The sequence below is a fragment of the Formica exsecta genome, unplaced genomic scaffold (assembly GCF_003651465.1).
Source record: "Formica exsecta isolate Colony F162 unplaced genomic scaffold, ASM365146v1 scaffold365, whole genome shotgun sequence".
NCBI classification, from domain to species: domain Eukaryota; kingdom Metazoa; phylum Arthropoda; class Insecta; order Hymenoptera; family Formicidae; genus Formica; species Formica exsecta.
The window spans coordinates 875,844-892,315 of record NW_021850897.1 but is presented as its reverse complement, the minus strand read 5'-3'; the positions used below and the strand labels follow the sequence as shown (position 1 = coordinate 892,315).

Here is a 16,472-nt window from a genome sequence, read left to right as displayed (position 1 = left end):
AAAGATTGTTACGCAGGTCTCTGAGGCGAACATGCTGAAGTGGAGAGGCTAATAAGGGGAGATCCAGACTGCCCTGGCGCCTTCAGGGTACCCTCGAGGGACACTGCAGTTTTATTGGTCGGAACGTTCTTGTAACTCGTCCGTTTTCCTCCTCTACACTTCTGCGCCGACTTCGTCTTCCTCTTCGGCATGGCCGACCAGTGCGTTGCCGTAAAAAAGCCGGTCCCCCTTCCCAGCCCCCTTGTCTTTCCTTCTCCCCGTTCTCTCCCTGTTCTCTCCCCTTCGCCCCTACCTCCGTAGAACGACGAACGAACGACCAACGAAATGTCAACCGTAAACCTCGCGAGGCAACACTAATTAACCCGACCGAAATAAACTGCAGCGCTCCTCTCGCTCGCTCGCCGACCCTCTTCTTTCTTCGTTCACGCGGACAGATTCTACGGTCTCCTCGGTGGAGTCTCGAGAAAAATCTCGGAGCAATCTTGAAACTTTGAATCGTTTAAATCATTCTAAAAGATTACGATCTCCGCGGAAAATACGACGAAAAACTTTAGATTTTGGAGAGAGAAATTTCATACATCTATTTCATTCTGATATTACATTACGTATAAGTACATAATTATCTCACGACTACATTGAATATAAAAAATGAAATGTATCTCATTTTTGACAAAGTCTTGCTTTTTTTCCTTCAGCGAGTGACAGAATAATAGTTGATGGATTGCATCTCTCGTGCAAGTTTGAATCGTTCGAACCGATGGAAACATCGTGTAGCCGAAAAAAAGGAAAGATTTTGATCAGTCACCGCTGGATTTTATCGGCGCCCATATATATCGTTCCGATGTGCGATCGCCCGGAGAAATAAATCGGGGAGCTTTTTTTTTGGCATAAGAGTAGGAAACATTGCTTTCAGTGCGGGTGGTGGTACGAAGGGGCAAATCCGGATGACTCCCTTGTACGCTTTCGTTCCCTCGCACTCTCGCCTCGAAACAGTCGAATCCACGGGGTTTCCCCTATACCGCCCGCTGCCAGGCATTTCCATTTTATCCCCGCGCACGAAAGAGGGACGCGAGTCCACCCCCTCGTACGCGGGGTCACCTAAGCCACAGAATTGCGATTGCGATTTTATTTTTCACAAAAGATCATCGACGCGCACTCTCACGTGTGTACGAATATTTGAAATCAACTCATATGCTAAATAATTTCCCCCAAAAATGCCTTAACAATGTGATTATTCGATATTTTTAGCAAAGGAGTATATTTAGTTTAAATGTGGAAATAAAATTGCTGATATAATTAATGAATAATATTTCAAATAGAAATTTCGCGCTATGTATAATAATCAAATATAAATATATATATTCCATTATTGAGAAAAGAGCTCGGAAAAAGCACGCGATAGGGTACGACACGACAAAGGATGTGAACGAATAATTGCCACAAAAGTGATCGTCCGAATTCGATTGGATGCAGAATACCGTGGAGACATTGTCGGACTTCGTCGGAGCCTAATTGTCGAGCGGTTTTCGTTAAAAATAGGGTCCTCTCGGTAGGCGCGCGTACGTCACCCACCGTTCTTTCGCATCCCCTTCTCCCCCTTGTGCAATCCGACCGCTGTTTATTGTCTCTCGGCTGTACATTTTCGAACGCTACAAAACGCTGCACGCCGTTCGATACGTCGAATAGTCGCGGAAAGCGGCTCAATAGCGGCGCGATTATGGAAAAAGCGTGAGCGGAAAGAGGGAAAAAGAAGGGAAAAGCCATCCGGGAAAAGAGGCAGCTGGCGATATTGCACAAAAATACTGACAAAGCACGTATATTAGACGCTATCGCGATATCGCAATTGCGATGCCATTATACGACTATTATCCATTGTTTATGAGGAACGGAAACGTATCACGCTGGCGATAAGCATCGCGATACATATTTTCCGGAATCTTTTACCACGCCGGCGGCACGACAGATTTCGCGATACGCGAACAAAACAGTCGCGAGTAATGCGACAACAAAACAGTTAAAACAAAGGACGTGACACGCGAAAATTTTCCTTTAATATTTGATCATCCTTTATTCTGGGATATGGTGTTGAAACCTTATTTGCTGGATTCTCACCGTCTTCATAAAGAGTAAAATAAGACAGGGGAAACCCTGAGAGTAACAGGAGACATTCCGGAGTCTCTCCACCGTAATCTGCACTTTTAATGGTTGCATCAAAAAGTTACGCCTAGAGTTAATGCCTTCATCTTTATGAATATTGCGTGAGTTGGCACGAAGCTCATACTTAGGGAGATAAAAGCACATACATTTCTCAAGTAACATGACATATGTATCAATAGTTCCAGCAACACGTAGTAGTCACCCTCGTATGTCGCGTAACTTGCACGTTTTTGTTTTTGTTTTTCCTTTCTCTCCCCCTTCCGCTCTCCCGATGCAAACTCGTTGCAAGCTACGCTCTTTCTCGTTCGCAATCTAAAGCAAAACACACGAGGATCGCATGAACAGCTCGTTTGCGATGTTACGTGCTCATGGAAAATGAATAGATAATTATAATGCATCCATAATGCAGAGAAACAAGGCCGTATACTTTGTCTGGCGCACAATTGTGTTCGCTTTTCGGAAGAGGAAAAGAGAGAAAGGGAGCTCGACGAGAGTTCCTAGCGATTTCTATCCCAAAGAGATAGAGAGAGAGACAGAGAGAGAGAAAAAGGAAAAAGAAGACTCGAATCATACCGTGCCCATTGAAATTCATTTGAGGCTATTTTTTTTCTTTGTTCCTTCTCTCTAGCGCGTCCAACTCGTTCGTTTATGTACTTCGCGTTCATCGACGTACAATGTATTCGAGGCACGATCGTTGATCTGTACTCACAAGAAGAATCCGGTCGCGTCTACACGCGTGTTCTGTAATTCTGTAATCGCGCTTTATTGTGCGTTACGCCGATTAAAATTAAAAAGCGATTAGAATTCTCTTACGGAAAATGATAATCGTAACAATATCTCTCGGTGTTATTGCGGCGGAAAAATTACGCCATGCGTGCATGGTGCGGTAACTGATTCGAAAGGTAACAATTTTTCAAAGAGATATGTAGCGGATATTGCAAAGGAGAGCATAAAAGTAGCATCACGGAATCGCGAACGGCGAAGTTGGATATCTTTATGTTTCCCGGTAATATACATTTAGGATGTCGACTCAAATCTTGGAAATAATTCCTTGAGAAATTTCTTATTTTGCTCAAAATTCCAGTTCAAAATTAATGTTTCCTGCTTATACGATCAAGAAGGAAAACTAAAGAGCCATTTAAGTTCCAATTATTAAATTTAAACGAAACTGAATGGCTTTCATAAGATGGGCATTTTCAGAATTTTTCTCATTTGCATTTTAATTTTTTTTTAATCAAGAATTACAAAATTGTATACAGCATTTTGCTGAAACATTAAATATACAGAGGGAAAATATATATATTTGTAATATATTTTAAATACACAATAATATATTCATAATCCTCTCATAAATATATTTTAAAATAAATATTTATCTTTTGAATAAAATATAGATCACTTATTTAAGGCACTTTTTCTAGCATTTAGAATCGATTTATTAGCCATAAAATCAATTTAGACAATATACGACAAGACCAATATAAACGTTAAAGAACAAAAGTAACAATAAGTAATTAGTGGTTTTACATTGTCTTATCGCTATACTGATTGTTACAATGTCAAAATTTTGCTCCTACTTCTAATTTCTATTTTTTACGTTTATGAATTCTGCCTTTGATTATTCGCCTTTTCATTAGTTGCCCCGAGTATTACTAATTATAGTTTTTATAATCGTCCTTACATCTTCACGCTCGCAACCGTTGCCATTTTACACGCATATAACCTCGTAAAGTTGTCGACAAAAATGTGTAAGACGAACAAATCAACAAATGACTAAAATCGATATTGCAAAGAAAATCGCGAGGAAACACCTCCAAGACACCTCGTTACAATCATTTTGGCGCAAAGTACATTCTCGAGGCGAGCCCGCCTCCGGTATAATCGCTCCGGTCGCCTTTCTCGCGGGAGGAGTGCAGGTCAGGGTGCAACGATTTTCCATAAAGCGGATTGCACGACTCCGGTAGCCTCGCGTGCGCGCGATTCAGCCGTCCCGCGATTGTATGCAACAAAGTCGCGCGGGTCGAGCGGTGGCGAACGAGGATAATGATCGACGGAAGTGTTCGTGCTAAAATATGCAGATCCGGCTAAAATTACCGGAGAAGTACCACCTAGAGCCGGCTCTCTCGCCGCCGAAGGAGGCGAGACTAGTGGTGTGCATCGTGTGCTCGGCTCGGTTCGGCTCAGCACGCCCGCTCGAGCGTAGGCGATGGTGATGGTGATTACTATACCGACGTGCCTTCGTTCATACCCGAGGATAGGCGGCGCGGCGTGAACGAAGGAAGTGGCCCTATGGCGTAAATCCGTCCGTAAGATCCGTGCGTGAGAAACCGTGCTCTTGATAGATTGTTTCTCGCAGTTTGCATTTTTCTCAGTTCCGAATAAATAATTATATCTCTTTTGATGGCAACGTAAATTCGCGGCGGGGTAACAAGAGTTATAAAAAGCTATGCTCTCATGGATTAAATTATAATATAAAACTATAATATAAAAAATATATATTGTATATATAATTATATATTATTTCAGCAGTAAAAGAATAAACATAATTGTATTTATTATAACTTATACCTCTGCAGGATGTGCACACGCACGAATAAATTTTAATCGCGGTTTATATATTATGTAAATTAGAAGAAAATTAGTATAATCGATTACGATCTAATTAAAGACAGCCTCATTATATTCCAGTCAGTGCGATAAGAAACGTTAATTCGAACGGTAGAAACGTTCGAGCAGGAACGTCGCCAGCGTCTTACGTATGCATAGTAGCTTGTTACAGGAACCAATTAACTTCTTTACAAGAAACGACCATTACCTCAGAATGCGTTAAAATGACCAGTGAGAGCAAGAGGAAATCGCAATGTCAACGGTAAAACCGACAATTGCTTAACAAGCATCGCGGCGATTTCCCAACTGGCTCCAACAGCGATTGTACTAGTCAGAAGAGGTTCGTGAAGGAAGTTAGAAATCCGTTATGGTTCGCCATCGATTAGAAATATTCTTTTTTTTTCCAATACTGTACAAATCTATTTTCAGGCGAACAGCATAAAATAACTTTTAATATTGCAGCGAGACATCATGTTTATTGATAACACGATGATAGTTCAAGAAATTTTGAAATTCCAAGCAAATTAAATTTTATATAGAGTCTATTCTTTGGAATTAGTGTATTATCACCGAAATTATGATAATATATATGAGATAAATTTGTATTTTGTTACAGGAATATCTGAATTTTTGACCAAAAGTTTCATTCAATTTTTGTGGACTTATCACAATTTAAAAAATGCAATATGTATATAATTCTGAATTTAAATATATGTTATATATGTTTCATTTTAGATACGTATGGATTTCTTTAAAAATGCATTAGTAATCCAAAATAAATAGAAAAAACTTTCATCTTGCAAATATAATATGTAGTATTGATTTTAATTATTATTTTTCAATCTTAATAATAATCAGTGGAACATAAGACGGAGAAACAACAAGTATAAGTGCTTTTACTGAAGATCAGTAAAATACTCACTGATTATCATTCAGTGAAATCTTGTGCCAATGCTTTGATTAATGGCATTTTCCGTAATTCAATTCGAAAGAATAAAAATAAGACACAATACAAACTGAAATAGACTGGAAAGAAAATAAAGAAAGTACGTATTGTTTACCCGAACACACATATCGCTTATCGGAATATTTTTTAATAAAAATTGAATTTTCGATACTTCTTAAGCTAATATTTTTTTCGTTTCGTTATGCCCTATGTAACTTACATCAAGATCCAATTATATGTGAGCTTCTAAAGGGTGACTAACTCCGGCTGTCGTTGCACAGCCGGCAATAGCCGGTCGGCGACAAAGAGAGAAAGAGAGAGAGAGATTTACCTAACGAATCCGATAAAGGAAACATAACAATTTATCGCGGTGCAGTGATCGCGGATCGTATAAATAATAACACACTCGCGCGAACACGAAAGCGTTGCACGAGGTAACTCGTCGGAGTCTCGCAGCTTTATGCGCGTTATAAACCGTATGTGTAACGCGGGGAACAAGAAGTATAAGGCCGCCTACTCTAACCTGTTAACAAATATTCAAGGCGAGCGGTTAACATGCGTTTACGATCATTTATCGTGCCAAAGTGGCTCATTCCGGATACACGCGTGTATCAGGTCACCATGAATGATCGAGAAAAAGGAAAATTTCCTATAAAAATAGTCATTACATTTGAGAATTTTCTTAACATTTAACGCTAGCGTAAAGATAAATTTTCTCTAGGGGATCTAAAAGAACGTTTATTAAGTCCTTTATTTATTATCGCGATGTTAAACACGACCAAGTGATGCATAGTCATTTTATGTCGTTACAAGAAATGAAAATTCCGTATTAATTCTTGGATAGGTAGACGGCCACATTAACATCAAACTGAAATCGCGGACTCCTGTCAAGTATAAAATATCTAAGTATAATGCCGCAAGGGTATCCTATCAAATTATAAAATTGAGTCTGCATTATGAGTGGCGTGCGCGATCGGTTCTTGCAGGATAATGGTTGGAAATCGTCCCGTCTAAATAGGCCTCTGGCCGTTCCGGTCGACGAGAAGCGCGGCATGATGGATCGCCGCAGACGCTTTTATCAGCCGTTTAAGCGCGATCGTGCCTCGATTGCCGACGAACACGGACCGGCATTCACGATTTCACAAGGCGCGCGAATATTGTTTGTCAATGAGATATTCTCAAGTAGTTCTCAGAGAATACAATCCGTGCAATGATCATCCGTCACCGACGGGCACGCCTCGCGCGTGATCGAAATCACGACGACTCTTATATATACGTGTGAATACAAAAAGAATCGCCATCATGCATCGCGATAATATGGGAAGGGGATAATTATGCGTCTCTAAAAATGCGATCTCTCGAGAAAGGAGAAAAAGACGTGAAAATTTTGATGTTGCATTTGAAGGAATTTAATTCGAAGCAAACTGTATTGATAAAAAAAATTAATAAAATAAAATAATCATTCATTATTATGAGATAACACATTTTTTTTACTGATATTTATGGAAGTCGCTTGCAATCGATGGTACTTGTTCGCTTGTTTTGGCTTAAAATTGGTGTTAAAACCCTATGATCTTAACCCTTCAATTCTATCGCCATTTGTAACGCCTCGATTGAGATCGCTCGCGTGCCTCAATGCCAAATACTCGACGATTTCTAAGAATACGTGCTCCGGAAACGATACGGTCCTGATACGCCTGATTAATGCGCGACGTAACAGCCGTAAGTGCATGTCATTAACGGTCGTTCATTTTTCATGAGTAGGCATCGACGGGGAGAGCGTGTGCCTACGTCGAGTGTGCCAGTATGTGTACTATATATACACACATTTCCGATGATGTGTGAGAGATCAGTGATCAGCCTACGTTGTATTCGAATATCGGGACACCCTGTACGCACATTAACCGGCCGATGTATACGAAGGAGGCCTTTAACCGGCTCGAGAGCCGGGAATAATAATTTCGAGTGCTCGTCGCGCGGAGAGATAGATACGGACACGAAGAGGACGTACGGGGGCCTGGACGAAGACAGAGGCGACGAACCGAGGAGAGAAGGAGCGAGAGAGAACGAGTGGGCAAGAAGCGAGAGAGAGAGAGAGAGACAGGGGTTGAGATATACGTTACAGGTGAGAGCGCGAGTATCGCGTGCTGCAAACGAGCCGGCAGCTGCCCGCTTCTGGCTACACTCGGGTCTCAGGTATATTAATATGCGACTGACCGAGTGGGACCGATGTTTTAGAGTAAACCGCCGGGCCCGTATTACGTCACGTCAGCCGTGCGCGCCGCGACCGATCGTAGGGCCCGATTCGCCGCGTCCTTCCGGACGCCTCTTCTTCGTGCGCTTCTTGCAGCGCGTTGTCAATCTGCCGTATATATATATATNNATATATATATATATGTATCTCGCTGAATTATTAAATTATAGTTTACATTACGTCTTCCTTTTTCCGCTCGACGCAAAAACATTCTCGTGCGAACGCACTGCGTCTGAGATTATATCATTTATCATGTTTTTTTCGAATAATCTCTTAAATTGAATTAGTGAAAATATATCTGATTAAAGCAATGATAAAAGATTTGATCAAATATCAATGTGAGTATTTCACATTTTTTTCGTTTTATGTCGCAATAAGATTTCGTTGATAAATCAACAATAATATACAATACATTTAATTGAAACATGGACTAAGACTTTTATGAAACAACGACCTTAGTCCACGTTTCAGGTAAACGTATGTATCTAATAATACACATATTTGCAATATGTAATTTGAAAGCTTTTCCTATTTATTAGATTACTATTTTTTGTAGAGAAATATCCACGTGCACATATATGGAATAAAATATATGTAACTAGTTTACAAAAATTCAGAATTATATACATATTTTACTCTTAAGATGCGATAAATCCACAAAAAATAATCAAGACTTAGTAAAAAATTCAGATTAAAAGTAAAAATGTAGATATTTCTTTAACAAAATCTGCTATAAATTTATCTCATATATAATATTACAATATGTGAGACACACATTTTAAAATATGACTAACTGAAACGGCCACTATCAATAACCGATATTTATAATTGATTGTGAGACCATCAGTGACTATTCTTTTTTTCAGTGATAATACACCGATCCCGTTTAAAAGAGTATGCGTGAGTAGAAAAAGCGCGAAACTTCTCAGCGGTAAATGAACGAAGAATTAAACGATTTTATTTATTCTACCCCTCTCGCGGGAGAGTCGTTACCTCATGAATATCGGTTTTACACGCGAGGATCTTGAAAAGCGGCGACGGCGTATGAAACGTCGGAAGGTTGACTGACATGTTACCGTACGCCGTACTAATATTAAACTATCATCGTGGAAGAGAGAGCCGGCTTTTTTTCGGTTTCTTTAGCTCGTGCTCACGTGCGTGTAAGCCATGGGTCACGTGAGGGGCCCCGCCGGCGAGTATATGTTGATTTACGCCGATCGTGAGGCTCCCGATATACTTTGTCGAGAAAGAGGAGGTGTATTAAGCGTGTGCAAGAGCGGGCCCGGTGTTCCCTCCCTCCCGTCATTAGAGTTCCTCGAGAAAGAGCGCTTTTTCATTTCACGCATTGGCCGCCGGCGAAGAAGAGCTATGATTATACGATATATGGGAAATTTTTTATCACTTAAAATTTTATTTTTTCTAAGAAAACAATGTAAAAATTATTCTTCTAATTATTTTTAAATTATTCTTTTCCGCACATACGGACAGAGATTATACAAGAAAAAGAAAATATACATGGATATATTTTGACCCTCGTTCGTAGCGGAATTCTTCGGTATTCGCTTATGTCGGTACAATACGGTAAACTTCTTATTCGCATTTTACATTAGTTATTGAGACATATTATTATGCTTGAACGTAATGCGATGAGCTTGGCGCTCGAGGGGATGTTGTCTGATAAATAATGATTCATTCGCTTGTTTCTTCATTTTTCTGGAATCTTCATCCGTGCATGTGTGTTTAATTAGTTTATAAAAGTATAATCCAATTACGGCTAAGAGATTTATTAAAATGACACAATTTTTTCGACAAGCATCGCTTGAACGCGTCGCGTCATTTCGCGATTAGCGTCGTCCCAGAATTCTCGGGCGATTTGTTCGAGACGCTTGTCAGATCGAATCACGTACGGAAGAAGTTACGCTTCCCTCGCGTTAACGGAAAATCCGCCGTTAGTAAAGACCTCACTCGTGTATGACACCGCAAAGATGCCGCGTCACGACTTCCTTATCGGACCGGACGAGGGATCCGGCCAGGTGGCGGCGCCCCGTTCATTCCGACGGAATAAGAGAGCAGGCGGGAAAAGAACTTCGCGGTGAGCTGAATTAAAAGAACGACTTGTCGGTTAGTTGACTCTTCTCTACTAGTACTTTTTCTCCATCTCTTTCCGTGAGAGCGACAAGGAACGCTCTCTCGGCGACTTAATGCCGAGCAATCTGTTTTCAGCGCGGGATAACTTTACGCGGCCCTTTTTCGTTTCTCTTTCCCCGATCGTTCCCTCCCTTCCCCCTTGCGCGTCCTACCTTTCATCCCCCTTTTTCGTTTCCCCTTTGCGGGGTTATGGAGCACGGCTCGGTAACCTCCCACCGGCTTCTTCGCCGCCACGACGGGCGTAAAAAGCACATCCGAATTGAATCATTGCTGAATAAGCGGGAAAGTGGCTGCGCTCCGGGTGGAAGGAAATCGGAAAGAGCGGCTAACCCCCGGGTATATATATAGCGGAGGGTCTTTTTCCATCCGACTCATTGGTACACCTCCTCCCTCGTGTCGAACGCCGCTCCTCTTTCCTATCTCCCTTCGAGAAGACGCTTTAACCGCGCTTTCTCTTTCATCTATTCTTCCCGCTGAATTTTCGGATAACGTTAGAAAATTCGTTTCGTTGTAAAAAATGAAAAATGAAAATTTAAAAATTATTGAATTATGTCGAGGGAAAGATTTATTTCGAATTTTTATTATTTGCATTAATATCTTAGATTACCGCGAGATATTTTACACGTTTCAATTTAGAGAATTCTTGTGCAAACACATTGTCTCGCATTATCTACAATCTCACGCGGGAGACTCGTATAGAGTCGTGTACGATACCTCGCGAGAACTTTTCCAGGAAAATTAACTACTGCCAGAAGATACTTTGCTCGACACAATGGCGTAGCTTAGACCGGAGAAGAAGCTGGACCGCGAACTGTTGCGTCGAGATGCCCCCGGCTAATAAGGTAAGGACTTCTACGAGACGAGACGAAACGAGAGGAGAGAAGAGGAGAGCTCATGACGAGACGCGTATATATATACGTCATAATAAAGACGACGAGGTCGTTCTTTATATACACGCGCTCGTTCACCAACTCGCACTCTGGCGCTCTTAACGTGAGATAAAACTACCCTCATAGCGAAGTGTGTCGGTCGACCGAGGGTCGTTCAATTAGGACGGGACCCCTCTCCCGGCGGCGAAAGCCAACTTGCCGTTTACATGGAGGGCGAAAACTTTCGGCGAGAACATCGTCTCCAAGGGAGCGTGCTTTGAAAACGCGCGCGGTCGGTTTCACCCCCCGTGGATCTCCGCGCGGATTCGGGAGCCGAAAATGCAACCCTGATTGAAAAAGTGCCCTAAAGCACCCTTAGTTGCTGAAAATATATTGTAGTAGATACTAATACTATCAATTGATGGTATTCTTGGTCAACCAATAAATTCAATGCTCTTATATCGGATAATTTCAAGATATATATTCGGAAAAAAGTTCATATAGTCAAATATAAATATATATACAACAATTATATATATATAATATGTCGATATATGTTTTCTTTCTTTTGTATAATCCGTATATATAATTTATATTTGATTATATAGATTTTTTTTTCCGGGTACCTTCAACGATGATAGAAATTGTTAATAATATTAATAATTATTGTATCAAGCGCACAATTATAATTACTAACGATAAGTGTGATGTAAAAATATTTAAACCAGACATATGATATACATTTGTGAGAACGTTTCGACTAGGGAGACGGACGAGTTTCGAGCCGTAGCAAGATGAAGTCGACCATGCCGTACGATGGGGGCGCGGAAAATATTTTTATTGCAAGTAGCGTATCGCGTGCTGCGCTAAAATGATTCGAAAGCGGTATGGGCGGCGATTCTTTTCGGTCCGTTGAATTTATTCTCGCGTGAGAGAGAAAGAGAGATCCGCCGCGGTCTACTAGTGACACAAAAGAAAAGCTTCTCTCGTACGCCACGTCTAACAACGGCAAAGCTACATCCTTGTTCTTAAGCCGAGCGTATTACTTCCGTTACGAAATGCTGTCTTGAAATATCGAGCCGTTTCATCGAGGAAGCGGATCCTCGCCGTCGGGTTTTGACGGAGCATGGCGGTTGCTCTCGAATCGCGTATATGTACGCCCCGCTTTTTAATTTCGCGAAGACTCTCTAGCGAATGCTCGATACAATCTTTTCAGCAACAAGTGGTCGATTGTTTTCTTCGCCGCCTCGCGCACGGGAGCTTTTCTCGGCTCGAACGTTTTCGAATTCCCAGAAGGTTCCCTTCTTCGAAGAATGCAAGATTATCGCGTTGATATCGAAAACGGAGAGATTCTTAAGACACCAAGTCATGGACGTCTTTCTTGTAAACGTCAGTTTATTCGAAATTACGTAGAACAATGCAGGCTGTTCGTTCGATCTCGCTCTGTTCGTCCCCGGCAAAAGTATCAAGCTCGAGCAATCATTATTCACACCCCTGCCTAATGTATCGCTGTTGCGGCTATGTATTCGAGATGAGCGACAGGACGGAGAGAAAATACGGGCGTCGACGTGGTCTGTAAGCGTAACCATGGGGTTCGTCGTGCTCGATGGCGACGCTGCACGTGTCCGATGGATGCGGGACGCACGTGTGTCGGGAGGAAGCTCCATTCAGCGTGTATGCGAGCATCGGGTCAAACGACGTCGCGAGAACGACGGCGAAGGGGGAAGAGATGGCGACGACGGATCGGAAATCGGACGTCGTCTGGATGGGAGCGGGAAGGGTGGCGACAAGTGCTTACACGACAAGTGCGTATCCTGCGTGCGACAAAAGTGCGAAATGCTCGGCCGTGTGAACCTTGCAACGAGTCGTCTCGGAAAAGGCGATGTCATCGAACGAGGCCGTCGAGAGGCCAGTCGAGCGACACTTTCCTCTCCCCCTTCCCCCTTTCTCATTCTATCTCTCTCTCTCTCTCCCCCCTTTCGTACGAAATAGCACGAAGCCCTTTCTTTGCAGTGTGGGATATTAAATCGTAAACAGATAACATCGTCTAATGGAAAGCTTAGCGCGAGAGAGATATGATTGTAAATGTAAATTGATTGGAAAACAGAGGCGAAAGGAAAATATAATATAATCGCTTGACATCGCGTAACTAATTAATAAATGAGTACGTTGCGTGTATTTTTATTTTATCGCGTAAGATTTTAATAATGTATTCCATGTCTGGGGAAATTACCACATCGTTAGAATAAAATTAACGACGTAAACATATTTATATACAGAGAGCGTGCGTTTAGCATATAATGGAATATAATTAACGGGAGCACGGAAGAAATATTCATTAATACTAAATTAACGAGCGTCCTAAGAAAACAACCCATAGTAATATAGTAACGTTATAATTATCTTATACATCTTATATCGCATGTAAATAATTTGTTTTCGAGTATCGCTAGTCGCCAAAAATATTGTTCCCCCCGCGCTAAGTATAATTGGTAGTTCTCGGACGATTACACACGAGTGCAGTTAGGAACATAAAAGAAGATATTCGAACTGACAATCGTCGTGCATCAGACGCGTTCAGGCATCGGAATTTAGTCGTGTAACACGCGACTTACATCAATTACACGGACGACGGGAAGAAAACTCTCTCTCTCTCTCTCTCTCTCTCTTTCTCTCTTTTGCCGTCTAATACTCGTGTGTCTCGAATTAAAATTCCTGCAAAGCCCCTCGGATACGATTGCTTCGCAAATCGTTCACGGCTGTGTCTACTGCGCCCTAGCTCGTCCGACACGTACGTGCCGGGCGAGTCGCACGCACCGACGCCGTTCGATTCCGACTTATTCTGAGGCTGCGTTCGGCCTCGCGGGCTACCAGGAGAAAACGGGGTAATTCGGAAGCGAGACGCGCGTTATCGGCGTCGAATCGGCCGAATTTTCTCACGGAGCGGAGCGCGTACGTGCCCGTCGCGAGTCGACCGTTGTCTCGTGTTTATTTCATGTCGGAATACGCGGTTCCCGGCCCGCGAACGGGGCCTCAGGTGCACGCGCGGGGCATCAAACACGATGGAATGTCGCGTGCACGGGAGTCCGCGCATCGCCTTCGAGAGCTACCGGGGACCCGGAGCTTGGGCTGCGCTAATCTATGTCCGTCATGTGAGGCCCGTGGAAAAGGATAGACGGAAGAAAGAAAGAGCGTATATACGTTGAAGGAATACGAAAATCGACGATCGATCGAACGCGTTACGCGCGCGAGTTATAAGCTCAGATATTCCCACACAAACCCCCAAAAGAGAGAGAGAGTCGGGGCCCGCCCGTCGTGGGAAACTCATACGTGAGCCGGGCCCGACGCTCGCGCCGCGAAACCAGCTTTTAAGACGAGGTAGCGCAGGTTTTCGAGACGCAGGTGCGATTCGATTAGCAGCCTATATTTCGGCGCGCCAACATTTTTCAGCGTCGCAGCTGGGACGGTGCGGCGGCCGCGCATTTGTCACGTGTTGGACACGAGGGAGAGTCTTCTCTCCCCCTCCCCTTTCCTCTTCCCCCCCGCCGTATTTTAATTGGACCGATCGCTTACTTTAATCCCTCGACGCTCCTCTCGAGGACGCGCCATCGCGCTCTCGTATCTCGTTTTAACGAGACAGGTTGCGCGCGATCGGGTTTCTGTGACATAACTCTAGAAGGAGTATCGAAGAAACGCCTTCGTCGATTATAAAATTAGCGCGTTTACGCCACCGTGATTCTACTCACGAATTTTCTACACGTTTCTTCGACTGAGAAACACCTATTTCTACGTCATTATGCATAGTAGTTCGGGCACATTCGTAACGTGTGCTACACAACTCTTGGATTTCTCTCAATACTAACGCTTAGAATAACAGAATCGTTCTTTCAAATCTAGAAAAAAAAACAACGATATATCGTCACTCTGTGTCTATCGACTTATAAAACGAAAAAATATAGGTAATATAGTCGAAATTTCAATTCAAGGCAAATTCCGATAAAATTCGTAAAGATACGCGATTAATTCCATTAGATTCGAACATTAAATTTTCATAACGCAACTTTGAAATATGGAGCTAAGCTTCTATAGAGATAAGCTCCTCTCTCTCTCTGGATGTTCCGATTTTGCTGAACAGCGGTATACGATGATATGCGCGATATATGCGGCAGTTATTATCATCGTGCATGACGGATTACAGTCGCTGATCATGTTTCGGGATTTATGCGTGCACACACACATACACACAGAAACGCACACACGCATGCGTGTGGCGGAAGGAAGGATGCGACTGGTAGAGCGACTATATCGGAGGTGAATCTGGGCTCTGATCGAGGCACTGCAGGTGCAGGTGCCTTTAGAAACCGGCGACGAACGGAATGGAGCTGGCAAGGGGGACAAGAGGGGGGAGGGGGTGCAAAAGGAAGCGGAGGCCGGGCCCTGCACGCGCCTCTGACGCGCCGATGCCACCGATATCTTCTTCTTAAACTTTCCTATCCGCTCATTCATGCCCGACTAAATGCCTATAATTTCGGATATGATTACAGGGCACCGTAACCAACGCCCCGTGGAGTCTTGCTGCCTCGCCATAGCGAGGAAGAGAGAGAGAGGAGAGAGAGAAAGAGAGGAGGAGAGGAGGAAGAGCTCGTTATGCAAGGGGCCTCGACGAAATTGAAACGGAACGAGCCGGGGTCCCTTCGTTCGCCGATCGTTTTGAGGACGGTTCTCTCTCTTCGTTTCGTCCCTTCGCGCGCAGGTAACGTGTATATAATGACATATAAATCCTTCGGTCCGAACCAATCGGACCGATGACAGGTGATCCCGCGTGATTATTACTAATTTACTGTGGCTTGAGCAAACAGAGAAATCGTTACGACTATCCAGGTGCTTCTCTTCTTCTCAGGTTCAACTTATTGGAATGTTGCCGAGATCGCGGTTCGACCGCTTCGGCTTCTCGTGAGAGTAAATTCGGTCTCTTAATTACGATCCCATATACGGGGTGTTCAAGATATAGTTTCACGCATTTAACAATCGTTTGTCGCGACGAAGAGGCGCGATCACTTCAACGGAGACGTTTCATTCATAAATTATTAAGTAGTCTCTCTCTTTAAGAAAGTTTTATTTTTTTCTAAATTATATATAAATATATGGTCTCTTATTTTTCTGGCAAAATACTAAAGAAGTATAAGTTCGCTCGCGTCATTAAATCGTTAAAAGTAGGATAATGTGGCGATCGTTGCAAAAACTAAGATCCATCATCGAAACAAATCAAAATGGCGTCTGATAATGACGACGTATTATAAATTGGCATGCTAAAAAAATTAAGCAAGGAAGACGATCGCCATGAGCGGAGTAATTAAATATACGTTTCTCGTATGTAACGTACGTGCAGCGATCGTTTTCACGGAATGAAATCAGCGCGCCTTCCCGTATCATTATGATAATGATTTCCACGCCAGAATCCCTCTTTCCCGGCGCGCGTTTCATAAAAAAA

The 16,472-nt window shown here is 42.8% G+C and overlaps 1 protein-coding gene across 1 annotated transcript in view; it reads right to left on the bottom strand.

The window, feature by feature from the left end:
* LOC115239167 (homeobox protein araucan-like) overlaps positions 1-16,472 on the bottom strand; it is a 62,598-nt gene that overhangs the window by 45,467 nt on the left and 659 nt on the right. The gene's annotated exons all lie outside the window — the stretch shown is intronic.